Raw genomic sequence first — 16,516 nt, forward strand, 5'->3', positions numbered from 1 at the left:
AACTTGATACTAAAGCAAAGACCCATATCTCATGGTGTTATGCCCAGACCGTTTGATCCCCAAAGAAGACCACCAGAGTCCAGTGTCAAAGCCAAGCGGCAAAGATCTTTACTACAAGTTCGAACTTGGTCCCTCCATTCCACAGTATACAAGAGGGCCCCGAACAATGCGAGCGTTTGCTTTTTATAGCCCGAAAGTTGCAGGGGAACAAAGAAATTCTTTTGGCTCCCGCGCTTTCAGTAACCTTGAATGGCTGTCCCCTTATCGGAGACTTTCCAGGTGGTGTTTGTACTGGGCTCAGGAAGTTTGAGAGATATATGGTGGTATGTGGTGGGATGGGAGGATGGGATGTGTTTGTACTAGGCTCAGGGAGTTTTGAGCCCGGGGCTGAGGAATGTGCCCAGCTCCTTTCATTCCCCCCTTCTTTTCAGGTATCTTTAGAGCCAATCTTGGGTCTTATAAGTCTGATTCTGTTTCAGCGTTTACAGGTTGGTATTGGGCTCTGAGGACCATGAGTTGTATGGTGTCAAATCTCTCCCTAACTAATTGTAAAATTCTGTTAACAACACAAGGTCCTACGGTAAGCAGAAATAGTAGACTTAGCAGGGGTCCAAGGAAGGGGGTTAACAGAGAAAACATAGAGGAATTCCACCACTGGTCTGTAGCTGAAGCAAACTGCCGTGTTTTTACTTCAGTGCTTAACTTGCGTAACTGTTGGACCCGGTCCTCTACAAGTCCTGATTCATTTATGTAGAAATAACAGTCTTCTTTTAGAAATATACATGTACCACCTTTTTTTTGCAGTGAGTAGGTCTAGGGCCCTCCGGTTCTGCAAGGTTACCTGAGCTAGGGATGTGAGCTGTCGCTGAAGGGAGGCAAGGGACTCAGCTGACTCCCCCATAGCAACGGCAAATTGTTGGTACAACTTGTTACTTTCTATGAGGGTGTGACCTAGGGCTCCCCCCGCCAGTCAGGCCGCAATGAAGGATGCGGTGAGGGAGATTCCTGCAATGAGGGGGAGGAATATGGCTCGTGCAGGTCTCGGTCTAGGGTCTGGGTGAATAACAGCACTAGTCCAGTTACCGGTATACCCTAGGAACTCGTCAGCAGTTAGTAGAGTCAACCGGGGAACTAATGTGACAGGGAGACACAGTAGGTTGTTAACAGAGGGACTAGGTAGGTTTTTAGATAAGGTCTCATTACACCAGAAGAATATGCCTGATGGAGCCCTTAAGGTGATATTAGGGGGCGTTGCAGTGATGCTACAGAGGCTGGGATTGGTTTCTGAGAAACAGTAGGGAAACTTCTCCTGACTGGGGTTGTTTTTAGCTCTGTCCACAGTCCACATGTCTGGTGCTTCAGCCGCCGCCGTGATTGGTTCCAGGAGGTCAGAGGTTGGGTCCACCAGCTTGACGTGGGTGTAGTGGATCCACGACGCGATGCCTTCTACCTTTAGGGCAGTGGGTGTGGTTAGGAGTACCTGGAGTGGTCCTTTCCACCTGGGTTCTAGGGTCTCTTGTCGGTGTCGCTTGACCAGGACCCAGTCTCCCGGCTGGTATGGATGTGGTGTCGGCAGGGGACTGGTCTCATATAGTTCCTTCAGCTTGGGAAAGATTTTTTGATGAATTTTCTGCAAGGCTTGTAGGGAAAATAAGAGTTCAGAGACATTTTCTGTTTCAGACTTGAGCAGATCATCTTTTAGGCTGGGAACTAAGGGTGGGGGTCTGCCATACATAATTTCATAAGGGGTAAGGCCCAGTCTGTAAGGGGTATTACGGGCCCAGAACAGAGCGTAGGGGAGAAGGACCACCCACCTGGCTAATTAGCGCCAGTCTCCATAGTTAATTTAGTTAAGGTCTCCTTTAAGGTCCGATTCATTCTTTCTACCTGTCCTGAACTCTGGGGCCTGTAAGCGCAATGTAGTTTCCAATTTGCCCCATGGATGGAAGCCAAATCCTGACTTACCTTAGCGACGAAGGCCGGCCCATTCATTATCTGACCCTATCTGGACGGGGAAGCCATACCTGGGGAGGATATCTTCCAGGATTTTTTTTGCTATAACCTGAGCAGTTTCCTTCTTGGTGGGGAATGCTTCAGTCCACCCTGAAAAAGTATCTACAAAGACAAGTAAGTACTGATACCCGTATTTTCCTGGCTTTATTTCAGTAAAATCTACTTCCCAGTAGATACCGGGCCTGGTTCCCCTGAGCCTTGTTCCCGTTGCAGCCTGGGACTGGGGGTAGGCGTTGTTAAGCTGGCAGACTTTGCAACTTGTCACAATGTTGCTGGCCATCTCGGCTGTATGTCTGAATTTGAGTTTAGAGCGTCTGATCAGGTCTATCATCCGCCGAGCACCCAGGTGGGTGGTTCGGTGGATGTGTTCTAACACTTGTTGTCCTAATTTTTCTGGTAGGATGGTTTGGTCATTAGTATCAGTCCACCACCCATTCTGGATCTGTTTTAGGGGAAGCTTGTCAATCCACTGGAGATTTTGTTCTGAATAATCAGGGAAATATGGCAAGTCCCGGGGGCCCGGGTCAGGGAGCTGGAGTGCAAGGAGTTGGCTGGGAGCCTTCGCCACCTTTCTTGCAGTTTGGTCCGCCAGAAAGTTGCCTTGAGCAGTTGGAGTAGTTAGTTTCTGATGCCCTGGGCAATGCACAATGGCTAACTTTTCTGGCCTCCATAGGGCTGTTAGCAGGGCTAGGATTTCTTGCTTGTTTTTTATCTCTTTTCCTTTAGTCGTCAGTAACCCCCGCTCCCTGTAAATGGCCCCATGTATATGCGCCGTTGTAAAAGCATATCGGCTGTCTGTATATACCATCAGCTTTTTCCCCGCCCCTAAGGTAAGAGCTTGGGTGAGCGCTATCAGTTCGGCCTTCTGGGCCGATGTCCCCGGGGGCAGGGGTTCCGCCCAGATTACCTCAGTCTCTGAAGTCACTGCCGCTCTAGCGTACCTCTGGCCCTGATGCATGAAGCTGCTCCCATCAGTGAACCAGACGAGGTCGGCGTCAGAAAGTGGGCGGTCCTGCAGGTCTTCTCGAACTCCGTGCACCTGAGCTAGTATCTCGGTGCAGTCGTGGAGTGGGGCATCCAGGTCCGGGTTGGGCAGCAGCGAGGCAGGGTTTAAGGTCGTTGGGGGCAGGAAAGTTATCCCAGGTCTTCATGGAGGGCCTCATCGAACAGGGTAGGAGAGTTTTTGAATCTTTGCGGCAGTCTGGTCCATGTTAGTTGGCCACTTATGCCCCTATCAGGGTCATTCCACTCGAAGGCGAAGAGTTTTTGGCTCTGAGGGGCTAAAGGCAAAATGAAGAAAGCATCTTTTAAATCTAAAACAGTGTACCATTGATGTTTAGGGTTTAGGGTACTCAGGAGGGTATATGGGTTAGGCACAGTTGGATGTATGTCCACAACCCTCTTATTGATTTCTCTTAAGTCTTGTACAGGTCTGTATTCTCCACTATTAGGTTTTCATACCGGCAACAATGGAGTATTCCAGGGTGAGTGACATGAGTGAAGGACCCCTTGGTCAAGGAGCCGGCGGATATGCGGGGCAATTTCTTTCTTGGCCTATAGGGGCATCGGGTATTGGCGTACCCGCACGGGGTCTGCCCCAGGTTTAAGTTTAACAAATAAAGTAGGATGGTGTTTTGCTAGTCCTAAGCCCCCCGTTTCCGCCCAAGCTTCTGGATATTGCTGGAGCCAGGTTGCTATGTCGTGGTCAGGGGCCGTTTGCTCCTGGTGGAGCCAGTACTTATCTTCTACGGTTATAGTCAGGACGGACACGGGTTGATTGTGGGAGTTGGTCACGACGGGCCCCTCAGGGAGGAAATGGATCTGTGCTCCCGTATCGACCAAGAACTGGACCGGGGACCCCTCCACTTGCAAAGTTACCCTAGGTTCGGGGAGGGGATCCGAACCCCGTCTTCCCTAGTCTTTATCTTGAGTGACTAGTATGGGTGTAGACCTAGGGGGTCCCTGTCCTCGTTGTTTCTTTTTGGGGCAGTCTCTTACCCAGTGGCCAGCCTCCTTGCAGTAGGCACATTGGTCTTTTCTCAGATTATCATGCCTGGGGGGCCGCCTGGGTTGGGTGTACTCTGGCTGTAGATGCTCTTTCTGTACCACTGCTGCCAGGACCTTGGTCATTTTTTCAGTGGCCTTAAATTGCCTTTTCTCTGGAGTATCTCTGTTATTGTAAACCCGCTGGGCTATCTGAAGGAGGTCCTGAATCCGCTTTCCTTCCAAGTCTTTTAATTTCTGGAGTTTTTTTTTTAATATCTGGGGCTGCCTGATTTATGAATGACATTATAACAGCTGCCTGACTTCCTGGAGCCTCTGGATCTATGGGGGTGTACTGTCTAAAAGTTTCCATTAATTTTTTTAAGTAGGTGGCTGGGCTCTCTGTCTTTTCCTGCAGAATAGAATATGCTTTAGCCAAATTAGTGGGCTTGCGAGCAGCTGCCCGGAGACCTGCCATTAGAGTCTGGCGATAAAGGTGTAGCCGTCCCCTACCTTCTGCCGTGTTGTAGTTTTACGCCAGCCTGGTCAGAGGAAAGGTCGCGTTTATGAGGTCAGGGTTGGCAGTCGGTTGACCGTTGTCCCCCGGGACCAGCTTTCTAGCTTCTACCTGTATTCTTTTTTTTTTTTTGCTCTTCCGTGGTAAACAAGATTCGGAGGAGCTGCTGACAATTATCCCAAGTGGGCTGGTGGGTGAACATGACACTATCCAGTAAAGCCAGTAAATCTTTGGGGTTGTCTGAAAACCGAGCACTCTGAGTCTTCCAGTTATACAGATCACTGGTGGAGAATGGCCAGTACTGGAGCTTGGGGATTCCTGTGTCATCTGGGGGTCCTATTTCCCGAAGGGGTAAAGCCACCGTGGAGTCAGGCGGCTGGGGGGGAGGCTAGTCTGCGAAGTGCGCCCTCGCGTCCGCCCCGCCGGCCCTTCAAAGTTACTTTCCCTTTCAGCGGGCTTGTGAGTGCCGGCCGCCTCCCCTCCGCCTGCTCCCTCCCGCGACTTAGCCCGGGGAGCGGGTCCGGGTGCGGCGGCTGCCTCCCGTCCGCCTGCTTTTTCCCTCTATCTGTCATCCCGTGTCCTCTCTCCTTTATACTCAGTCTCTTTCTCTTTCTGTCTCTCTCTCTGACACTCCACGTCTGCCGTTTCCTCCCCTTTCTCTTTCCGATTTCCCTTCTCACTTTTTCCCTTTCTCTCTCACTCATTCTCACTTTCTGTGTCTCTTCCTGTAAAGGAATGTGGGTTAGAATCCCTGTAAAGGAAATCTGATCTGACTTATTAATGATAGTTAGTCGCAGGCGCGCTTCGGCAGCCTGGGGACCGGGGCCGGAAGCGCGCGCTGGAAGCCGGGAGCCCGGGGACCGGGGCCGGAAGCCGGGAGCCTGGGGACTGGGGCCGGAAGCACGTGCCGGAAGCCGGGAGCCCGGGGACCAGGGCTGGAAGCGCGCGCGCCCGGGAACCGGGGCAATTCAGACCTCACGCGCGCACCCGGGAACCGGGGCAATTCAGACCGCACATGCGCGCCCGAAGCCCGGGTCAGAGTCAGCTGTTGCCCGGATCGCGAACGCGCTCCGGCAACTCAGATCGCCAGCGCACCCCGACAGTCGGGGTCAGAGTCAGCTGCTGCCTGGATTGCGAACGCGCTCCGGCAGCTCAGATCGCCAGCGCGCCCCAGCAGTCGGGGTCAGAGTCAGCTGCTGCCCGGATCGCGAACGCGCTCCGGCAGCTCAGATTGCCAGCGTGCCCCGGCAGTCGGGGTCGGAGTCAGCTGCTGCCCGGATCGCGAATGCGCTCCGGCAGCTCAGATCGCAATTAAAATCAGAAGAGAGCCAGGGGACGTCTCCCACCGGTCTCTGCTGGCCGTCCTATAGCGCGTCCACCAGGACTGTGCCAGCTCCAGTTTCAGACCTCGCGAGTCACAGATTCAGATTTAGAACAGACACACAGACACAGACAGACAAACGGAGATGAGCCAGCTCACCTATCAGTAGATCGATCCTAGCAGATCCGTTGACCAGGGGTCTGGTGGGCTTGGGGAATCCCGGACGAGCCCCCAGATGTTATGCCCAGACCGTTTGATCCCCAAAGAAGACCACCAGAGTCCAGTGTCAAAGCCAAGCGGCAAAGATCTTTACTACAAGTTCAAACTTGGTCCCTCCATTCCACAGTATACAAGAGGGCCCCGAACAATGCGAGCGTTTGCTTTTTATAGCCCGAAAGTTGCAGGGGAACGAAGAAATTCTTTTGGCTCCCGCGCTTTCAGTAACCTTGAACGGCTGTCCCCTTATCGGAGACTTTCCAGGTGGTGTTTGTACTGGGCTCAGGGAGTTTGAGAGATATATGGTGGTATGTGGTGGGATGGGAGGATGGGATGTGTTTGTACTAGGCTCAGGGAGTTTTGAGCCCGGGGCTGAGGAATGTGCCCAGCTCCTTTCAATGGCATACAATATTTATTTATTTATTGAATCAAAATCAGATTCCACTGCTGCATACTCTCTGGTTCTGCTGTACGAGAATGTAGTAGCAGTTAGATATGCTGCAGAGCTATTCATATCTTGTGAATCATTGGAACAGTGCGTTTTCAAATGGTGTCCCTTCACTTTCTGTTTAGGGGGAAAAAAGGAAATAGTTCTATGACAACAGCAGTATTTTCTAATATTCTAGGTTTATTCTACTATTTCTTTTTTTTTTTTTTTTTTTTTTCAGACAGAATCTCGCTCTGTCGCCCAGGCTGGAGTGCAGTGGTGCAATATCGGCTCACTGCAACCTCCACCTCCCGGTGTTACCAGGGGTCCTTGCTCCTAGAGCTCCCAAGATGGCGGCGGGCCACTTCCAAGATGGTGGCAAGCCTCGTGTTCTCTGACCTGGGGTTCTTGGCCTCACAGATTCCAAGAAATGGAATCTTGGGCCATGCGGTGAGTGTTATAGCTCTATTAGAAGCCGTGGGTCATGGAAGAGAACAGTGGAACCCAGTGACTGGTGTTCAGCTCGATTAGGATGAACCCAAGCACTTAGCCATGCAGGAACAAACACCAAAATTACGGGCCTTTAGCCCGATCGGGAGTGGCAATGGGTGCCTCGCTGGATCAGGAGCACAGCAGATACCCTGCTGGATCCCGAGGGATGGAAGTCAGCAGCGGGTCTGCCATAGGTGGCAAACAGCAGAGGTGGACGGCGAGTGAAAGCTCAGCTTGAGCGATAACAAAACATGCATCAGAAGAGTACAGTTGCAAGATTTAATAGAGTGAAAACAGAGGTCCCATATAAGAGGAGGGGACCCAAAGGGGATCAAAGGGGATTGCCTTTGTGGACTCAATGCCTGGGTTTATATCCTGATCCTTGTCTCTCCCGCTGTGCTCTCAGGCAATAGATGATTGGCTATTTCTTTACCTCCTGTTTTTGCCTAATTAGCATTTTAGTGAGCTCTCTGATTGGTCGTGTGTGGGCTAAGTTGCAAGCCCCATGTTTAAAGGTGGATGTTGTCACCTTCCCAGCTAGGCTTAGGGATTCTTAGTCGACCTAGGAAATTCCAGCTAGTTCTGTCTCTCACCAGGTTCAAGCGATTCTCCTCCCTCAGCCTCCCTAGTAGCTGGGATTACAGGCGCTCGCCACCATGCCGGGCTAATTTTTGTATTTTTAGTAGAGACAGGGTTCTGCCATGTTGGCCAGGCTGGTCTTGAACTCCTGACCTCAAGTGATCTCCTGTCCTGGACTCCCAAAATGCTGGGATTACAAGCATGAGCCACTATGCCTGGCCTATTCTAATATTTCTAGTTGTAATTTTGGTGTTATGATTTTTTGGGGGGTTATGATTTTTTGGGAGTTATGATTTTTTTAATTCAAAATTTCTCCCACCTGCAGATACTATTATTTAGAGCAGAGCTTAACTTACTTGGAAATTCATGAGATCTCAGATCCAGAAACTTATCCCAAGAAGCTTGGACATGGATTGCTGGTAAACAGAAAAACAACATGGAGGGCAGAGTAGCCGGTTGACTCCCCCGTGTCAATATCTTAAAGTGGAAAAGCCTGACTTAGTGACTGTCATTTTGTCTGCGCAGCCCTGGTCTGTTCTTGGGCTTGCCTGCCTGTATTAGTCTTGGGTGGCGAGTGAAAATAAAAGCCCAGTGTAAACTAGCTTAAATGACCTGTGGGACTGTGTTGGCTCAAGTCCTGGTGGGGAGAATAGGACTGGGCTAGTTGTAGGAGTGGCTGGAACCAAGGACTAACTCCATCAGGGCTCTTGGCTTCTCATCTCTACTTCTGTCTGTAGGATTGTTCCATTATTTTCAGATTGGCCTTTTCATGAGACAGGGGCCCTGGCCACCAGCAGATCTAGATGCATATCCTTAGACTTCATGACTAAAGAAGAAAACGGACCCTCTCCCCTAGATCCACTTTAAAAATTCCCGTGGAGGATGGTGACTTATGCCTACCCCTGGGGCCAATTTGTTGCAGGAAGGGCTGGAGAAATACCATTAACGTAGCCAGGAGGGTAAAATCTGTTACCAAAAGAAAGGTCGAAGACTGGGCCTGGTGGCTCATGCCTGTATCACCAGGAGAATAGGAGGTCGGATCCGGTCCGGAAGTTAATGGTCAAATCTCAATCGAGATCGTTCAATCCAGTCGTCAGATTCTCGATCTGGTCAGATCAAAATCCAGATTTCGGAAAGTCATTCGTCTCGTTTTCTTTCATTTTCCGACAATCCTTTGCTTTTTTTGCGCACGTCGAAAAAGGAAAACAGAAAAGAAGAAAGAAAAGAAAGAAGAAAGAAAGAAGAAAGAGCAGTGAGCCAGGCCAAACAGATGTGTTCCACCTGTCCCTTCTGGGAGCTGCCCCTTCCCCTCCATCCAAAGGAAGCCATCCTGGAAGACTGACCTGCCCCATTGCCACAGGATTCTTAGATACAGGCACCTGCTGGTCCATCAGAGTCTTCTCCGGAATTGAGAACTGGAGGTCAGAAGTAGCTCTGTTTGGCTGCTTGTATGTATGAGGAGCTGTCAGAGGAGCCATTTCTTTACCTCAAGGATGGGAGAACTGCGAAACACAAATGGCTGGGCCACAAGATGAGAGGATGAAAGGACACAAAGATAGATGTGTCCCGCCCCATGCACCTTTGTTCTGCTCTCTAATCTTTGCACATACCAGAGATTTAAGTAAAGTTCTGTGAGAGTACCTGTTTTTCTGCACGTACCAGAGATTTTGTAAGTTCTGAGCAAGGTCACAAAGGCGTGTTTAAGTAAGATAAACTCTTGCTGCCATAAACCTGCTCTCCCGCCTCAAAGGTTGAACAAAATATCAGAAATGGCGGGAACAATCACAGTTAGCCGTCGCCTTGTTCAAACACTAATAATCATATATCTGATTTATTTACAATAACTCATACTTTTTCTTAGACTATAACACTGCTTTCGGGAGCTCGGTGGGGAGCTCTCCTGCCCGTCTGGATTACGGCGAGGAGAGTTCAGGTTGAAGACCTGTAATAAAGATCACTTGCTGCTTAGCTTTGACTCTGGACTCTGGTGGTCTTCTTCGGGGAATAAACAGTCTGGGCATAACAAGGAGAAGGAAGCAGCGACCTACAGAGAAGCAAATGCAAAGGGCTGAGCATGCTGGCTGATCTGCATCCTAGTTGCAGTGATTCCTGGGATCCAGCCATGTCTCTGCTGCCAGTCTCTGCAGCACCCCAAATCCAGACAATAACCCCCCTTTTTCCCTTAAGGTAGCTCATATTGTACTTCTATTGCTTGCAATCAAAAACATTCTAACTGATACACAATCTCAACCTGTGGGGAAAAGACAGATCAGACTGTTATTGTGTCTATATAGAAAGAAGTAGACATAAGAGACTCCATTTTGTTTTGTATTTGAGATGCTATTAATCTGTGACCCTACCCCCAACCTTGTCCTTGCAAGAGACATGTGCTGTGGTGACTCAAGGTTTAACGGATTTTGGGCTGTGCAGGGTATGCTTTGTTAAACAAGTGCCTGCAGGCAGTATGCTTGTGAAAAGTCATCACCATTCTCTTAATCTCAAGTACCCAGGGACAAGTACACTGCCAAAGGTCGCAGGGACCTCTGCCTAGGAAAGCTAGGTATTGTCCAAGGTTTCTCCCCATGTGATAGTCTGAAATATGGCCTCGTGGGAAGGGAAAGACCTGATTGTCCCCCAGCCTGACACGCGTGAAGGGTCTGTGCTGAGGAGGACTAGTGGAAGAGGAAAGAAGGCCTCTTGGCAGTTGAGATAGAGAAAAGCATCTGTCTCCTGCCCGTCCCTGGGCAATGGAACATCTCGGTGTAAAACCCGATTGTATGTTCTGTTTACTGAGAAAGGAGAAAACCACCTTAGGGTGAAAGGTGGGACTTGCTAGCATAATGCTGCTCTTTATGCACTAAAAAGATTCATGGAGATGTTTACATATGCTTATCAAGGCACAGCACTTTTCCTTAAACTTATGTCACAGAGATCTTTATTCATATGTCTTACTGCTGACCTTCTCCCTACGGTGATCCTATTATCCTGCCACTTCCCCTTTTCTAAGATGGGAAAGATAATGATCAATAAATACTGAGGGAACTCAGAGACCGGCGCAGGCACGGGTCCTCTGTATGCTGAGCGCCGGTCCCCTGGGCCCAGTTTTTCTTTCTCTATACTTTGTTTCTGTGTCTCATTTCTTTTCTCCAGTCTCTTGTTCCATCTAAGAGAAATGCCTACAGGTGTGGAGGGGCAGGCCACCCCTTCACAACCTAAACCAGACAGTCTCAGCCCTCATAGCCTGACACACAGCCAGCAGCATGGTGAAGCCGGTGAGTTCTGGTACCAGGCTTCCTTGACTGTTTCTCACTTCTGCTGCTTCTTAGCTTGTGGCACTGGAGAAGTTACTTTTTTTTTTTTTTTTCAGATGGAGTTTTACTCTTGTCTCCTAAGCTGGAGTGCAATAACACAATCTTGACTCACTGCAAACTTTGCCTCCCAGGTTCAAACGATTCTCCTGCCTCAGCCTCCCGAGTAGCTGGAATTACAGGCGTCTGCTATCATGCCCAGTTAATTTTTTTGTATTATTAGTAGAGACGAGGTTTCACCATGTTAGTCAGGCTGGTCTTGAACTCCTGACCTCAGGTGATTTGCCCGACTCACCCTCCCAAAATGCTGGGATTACAGGCATGAGCCACCGTACCTGGCCAAGTTACTTAACTTCTGTGTGTCTGTTTCTTCATCTCCAAAAAGGAAATATTAATAGTACCTACATTATTGCGTTGTGAGAATTAAATAAGTTGATACACGTAACACGGTGCCTGACATGTAAAAATCACTCCATAACATTAACTGTTATTTGTAGTGGGAGAAGGCAGTAGTGTCTAGGAGAAATTTTATCATCTCTTTAAAGATCAAAGAAACAAACCAAGGAAGATAGCCTCCCTACCTCCACCATAGATCACATTCCCAGCTTGTTGGAGGTATCATGTTGAATCCTCTGGCCGGCATTCCAGACACTGGCTGCCAATATGCAGAGGAGATAAAGATCTCCAAGAAAGTTGAAATGTTACTAAAATGCTTGTACTGTAGTATAAGGATAATAACACTTCCTCAGACATCATTTTAAAAGTATGAAATCTGGCCAGGCATGGTGGCTCACACCTGTAATCCCAGCACTTTGGGAGGCTGAGGCGGGTGGATCACTTGAGGACAGGAGTTCTAGACCAGCCTGGCCACCATGGTAAGATCCTGTTGCTACCAAAAATACAAAGATTAGCCAGGCCTGGTGGCGGGCATCTGTAGTCCCAGCTACTCAGGAGGCTGAGGCAGGAGAATCGCTTGAACCTGGGAGGCAGAGGGTTGCAGTGAGCTGAGATCGAGTCACTGCACTCCAGTCTGGGCAACAGACTAAGATTCCATCTCAAAAAATAAAAATAAAAATAAAAATAAAAAAATAAATAATATGAAATCTGCCAGGCAAGGTTACTCCTGCCGATAATCCTAGCACTTTGGCAAGCTGAGGCAGGGGGATTACTTGAGCCCAGGAGTTTGAGGTCAGCCTGAGCAACTTAGTGAGTCTCTACAAAAAACAAACAAACAAAAGTTAGTGCCAGTTATTTGAGAGCCTGAGGTGGGAGGGTCGCTTGAGCCTGAGAGTTTGAGGCTGCAGTGAGCTGTGATCGTGCCACTGCACTCCAATCTGGGTGATAGATCAAGACCCTGTCCCAAAAAATGAAATAAAATAATATGAAATCTGAGCGTCAACATATATATTGAGTGAAGGACATGATCTGCATGTGGTTTAATCTATGTACACAGAGTTTCTTTATAATGAAAATTTCCTGCCATGTGCACATATATATATATATGCACACAAGCAATGACCACCCCCCCCAAAAAAAAAAAAGAAAAACAAGGGGCAAAAGAGCCAAGTAACATATGCCTCCAAGGAAGCATTGCTATTATCATATTAAGAAACGAGGTTTGGACCTGGCACAGTGGTTCACACCTGTAATCCCAGCAGATGGAGGCCAAGATGGGCAGATCACTTGAGGTCAGGAGTTTGAGACCAGCTTGGCCAACACAGTGAAACCCTATCTCTACTGAAAATACAAAAAATTAGCTGGGAGTGGTGGCAGGTGCCTATAATCCCGGCTACTTGGGAGGCTGAGGCACAAGAATTGCTTGAACCCAGGAAACAAAGGTTGCAGTGAGCCGAGATGATGCCACTGCACTCCAGCCTGGGCGACAGAGTGAGACCCTGTCTCAAAAAATAAAAATAAAAATAAATAAATAAGGTTTGGAAGGATCAGCGGTGTGTCCGGAAACCTGTGTTAGTTGGTTTCTTGACTATCCTTTGGTTTACTCTAGCAGCTATCGGGTTTATACAGCAGACAGTTAACACAGTAACACAGTTAACTTCGTTTATTTTCACTTTGAGTAATATAATTTTGGGAAGAGCTGAGGAGTGGAAATAAAGACTAAGATAATTTTTTAAAAGAATAATAGCAAATGAGATTTTAAGAATAGAAGCCAGAGAAAAACCAACAGAAGAGAACTGAACCCCTTTGGTACTGCCGTCAGGCTGGCTCTTTGTACTCTATATTCCTTGCATCCATAAATGATACATGTTCCAATCTCCCTTCCTAGAGTGAGCTCTTTGAAGTTAGGACGCCCATCCCTGTGTCCAACCCACACTGGAATCACACTGTTTTTTTAACCTGCTGAGTGGAAGGTAAAGGAAATCAGGAAGACCCAAAGGGCAGAGAAAAGAGTAAATAGGACAATAGTTTGAAGGTTGGCCCTTGAATTCCTCTGAATTGGAGCATAACTAGAGGATCTCACAGATGAGGTGTGTAGGCATCAATGATGGAGGTGAGAATCTCTTGGAAGTTTTTAGCAGTGGAAATGCTGCCACAGAAGTGCTGTTATGTTAAAGCTGGTGGTACTTTGTTTCAGTGAAACTAGACTTTCCACAAAAAAAGTCCTTTGATAAGTGATGCCTTTTCTACTTCCTGTGAGCAAATTCGTGAGGATTAACATATTGCTACAAGAATCTTGGGATATTTTACATTTATCTTACATCCGTTATAGGCAGTCAGACTCCATTTCACAGATGCTCCTTCCCGGCAAAGCATGCTGAATCCTTTAGACAATCACTATTTACCAGAACAAATAAAAACTCTCAAGATCTGTTATTTGTCACCAGAGTATTCAGACAACCTATTTCCTCCTCCTTCCTATTACTCATCCCCTGTATTATTCACCCTCCATCCAGTCATTCCCCTCAGGGCCTGTGAACACACCTGAAGCCTCCCCATCACTGACTTTGCTCTTCACCAGGTTGCCTCCCATTGGCTAATTTAGGAGTGAGTTACATATGACTTAAAAATTATTGTGTTTCCTGTATTCTAGTCTAGCCAGACTGCAATGACAGCCAGAACAGAGACTGGATGATGGAGTGCAGTGGTTAAAGGCACAGATGCTAGAATGAAACTGCCTGTATTTGAATCCAGGTCTTGCCGCTTTACTAGCCAGGTGTCCTCAGGCAAGTTACTTAACCTCCCTGTGCCTCAGATTCCTCGTCTGTAAATAAGGATGAAGATGCTACTGAGCAGGATTATTTTGAGGAGGAAATGAGTTATAATATGTGGAATACTATTCAGAAGAATGCACAGCCCATAGCACTGTGGAAGTGTTCCTGCTGATTCATGATCTCCCATGCTGTCAAAATAAATGGTTTTATCAATAAATATGTGTTCATTTCCAGAACTTTTTTTTTTTTTTTTGAGACAGAGTGTCACTCTGTCGCCCAGGCTGGAGTGCAATGGCACAATCTCGGCTCACTGCGACCTCCACCTCCTGGGTTCAAGCCATTCTCCTGCCTCAGCTTCCCAAGCACCTGAGATTACAGGTGCCTGACACCACGTCTAGCTAATTTTTTGTATTTTTAGTAGAGATGGGGTTTTGCCATGTTGAGCAAGCCAGTCTCGAACTCCTGACCTCAGGTGATCCACCTGCCTCAGCCTCCCAAAGTGCTGGGATTACAGGTGTGAGCCACCACGCCTGGCCCAACTTTTTCATGAATACATAGTATATATATATAATGTCTACCTATTAGAAAATGCATATAAAATACACTTATATGAAAAAAACACCAGCAATACCACTGCCTACAGATAATACTACTATTAGTATTTTCACATATTCCCTTCATTAATTAAATAACATTTACTGAGCACCTAACACAAAAAGGGCTTCATACTCTTGCTGGAGATATAATGATGTGCAAAAACAGACACAGCTCTTGTCTCATGGAGTTTACAGTCTACTGGGGGAGACAGACCTTAATTAAGTAATGATACAAATATATGTGAAGCTGTAACTGGGATCAATGCTATAAAGGAGAGGTACATGTGTAACAGGGAGATAAGATCTGGTTATGAAGGTCTCTTATCCGACTGTTGTGAGGAAGTGACTACTGAAATGAGAATGAACACACAGAAATTAATTTGGAGAAACCAGAAGGGAAGATGTGCCCAACACAGTAAATCCAAAGGCCCTGCAATGGGAGAGAGCACGGTAAGCAGAAGGAAGTAAGAGGCTTCAGTATGGCTGCGGTTGTGTGCTAGATAAAAACTGGTGAGTTAGGAGGAGGGCAGGCCTAGGAGAGCTTCACATCCTTTCTTTAGAAATTATTCTTCATGTGATCAACAAATATTTGTGTATGAGGAGCTAGGGACACACTAATTTTACATAAATTGATTTATGACATATACTGCTGTTACTATCAACAATTTCCAGCAATAAATATACAGTAATTTAACCAATCTCTTATTGTTGGAAATTTAGATTTTCTTCCCCAACTTCTCACCATTATTATAAACCACAATTACTTTTACACCAACCTAAAAACAATGCTGTGACAAAGATTTTTGTATGTGGACATGTGTCCAAATATTTCTTGGCATAAATTCCTGCAAGTGGAATTGCTGGTTAGGCAACTGCAAATTTGTAAACATATTTTTATACACAGAAAGAGAAAGTCAGGGTTTCACTCTGTTGACCAGGCTGCTGGAACGCAGTGGTGTGATCTCAGCTCACTGCAGCCTTGACCTCCTAGGCTCAAGTGATCCTCCCACCTCAGCCCCATTCCAGTAGCTAGGATTACAGGCACATGCCACCACACTCAACTAATTTTTTGTATTTTTGTAGAGACAGAGTTGCATCACGTTGCCCAGTTTGGTCAGTCTCAAATTCCTGAGCTCAAGTGATCCTCTCACCTTGGCCTCCCAAAGTGTTGGGATTACAGGTGTGAGCCACCATGCACAGCCTTGGAAACATATTTTAATCATAAATGTGGAAAATTAACGTGCTTAACTGTCAAGATGTAGTGTAATGGTCTTTTAAGGTTGGTGCCACTGCTGCATTTGAAGGCATTCTCGGTCACTTTCAGAACTTTTTCATTTTGTTCAGTGCATGAGGAAGTCACTTCTATTTCTGATCCCCATGGATCCTTCCAAAGACTTCAGGTCCACTCAATACTGACTACCAGTGAAACATCTTTAACTACAGTGCTAGAAGCCTGACTGTCCTCCTCTCCTCGGCCTAAGTTCTTCTTTTTTTTTTTTTTTCTGAGACGGAGTTTTGCTCTGTCGCCCAGGCTGGAGTGCAATGGCACGATCTTGGCTCACTGCAAACTCCACTTCCCAAGTTCACGCCATTCTCCTGCCTCAGCCTCCCGAGTGGCTGGGACTACAGGTGCCCACCACCACGCCCAGCTAATTTTTTTTTTTTTTTGTATTTTTAGTAGAGACAGGGTTTCACCGTGTTAGCTAGGATGGTCTCGATCTCCTGACCTCGTGATCCGCCCACCTCGGCCTCCCAAAGTGCTGCGATTACAGGTGTGAGCCACCGCACCTGGCCACCTAAGTTATTTTTATCTGTCTCTTAAGGACCTTCCTCTGGACTTGAGACACACTGAAAGAGAAGGTAGTTTCTGATATTCCTTTCCCCTCTTTTGGCC

The sequence above is a fragment of the Papio anubis genome, chromosome 10 (assembly GCF_008728515.1).
Source record: "Papio anubis isolate 15944 chromosome 10, Panubis1.0, whole genome shotgun sequence".
Taxonomy (NCBI): domain Eukaryota; kingdom Metazoa; phylum Chordata; class Mammalia; order Primates; family Cercopithecidae; genus Papio; species Papio anubis.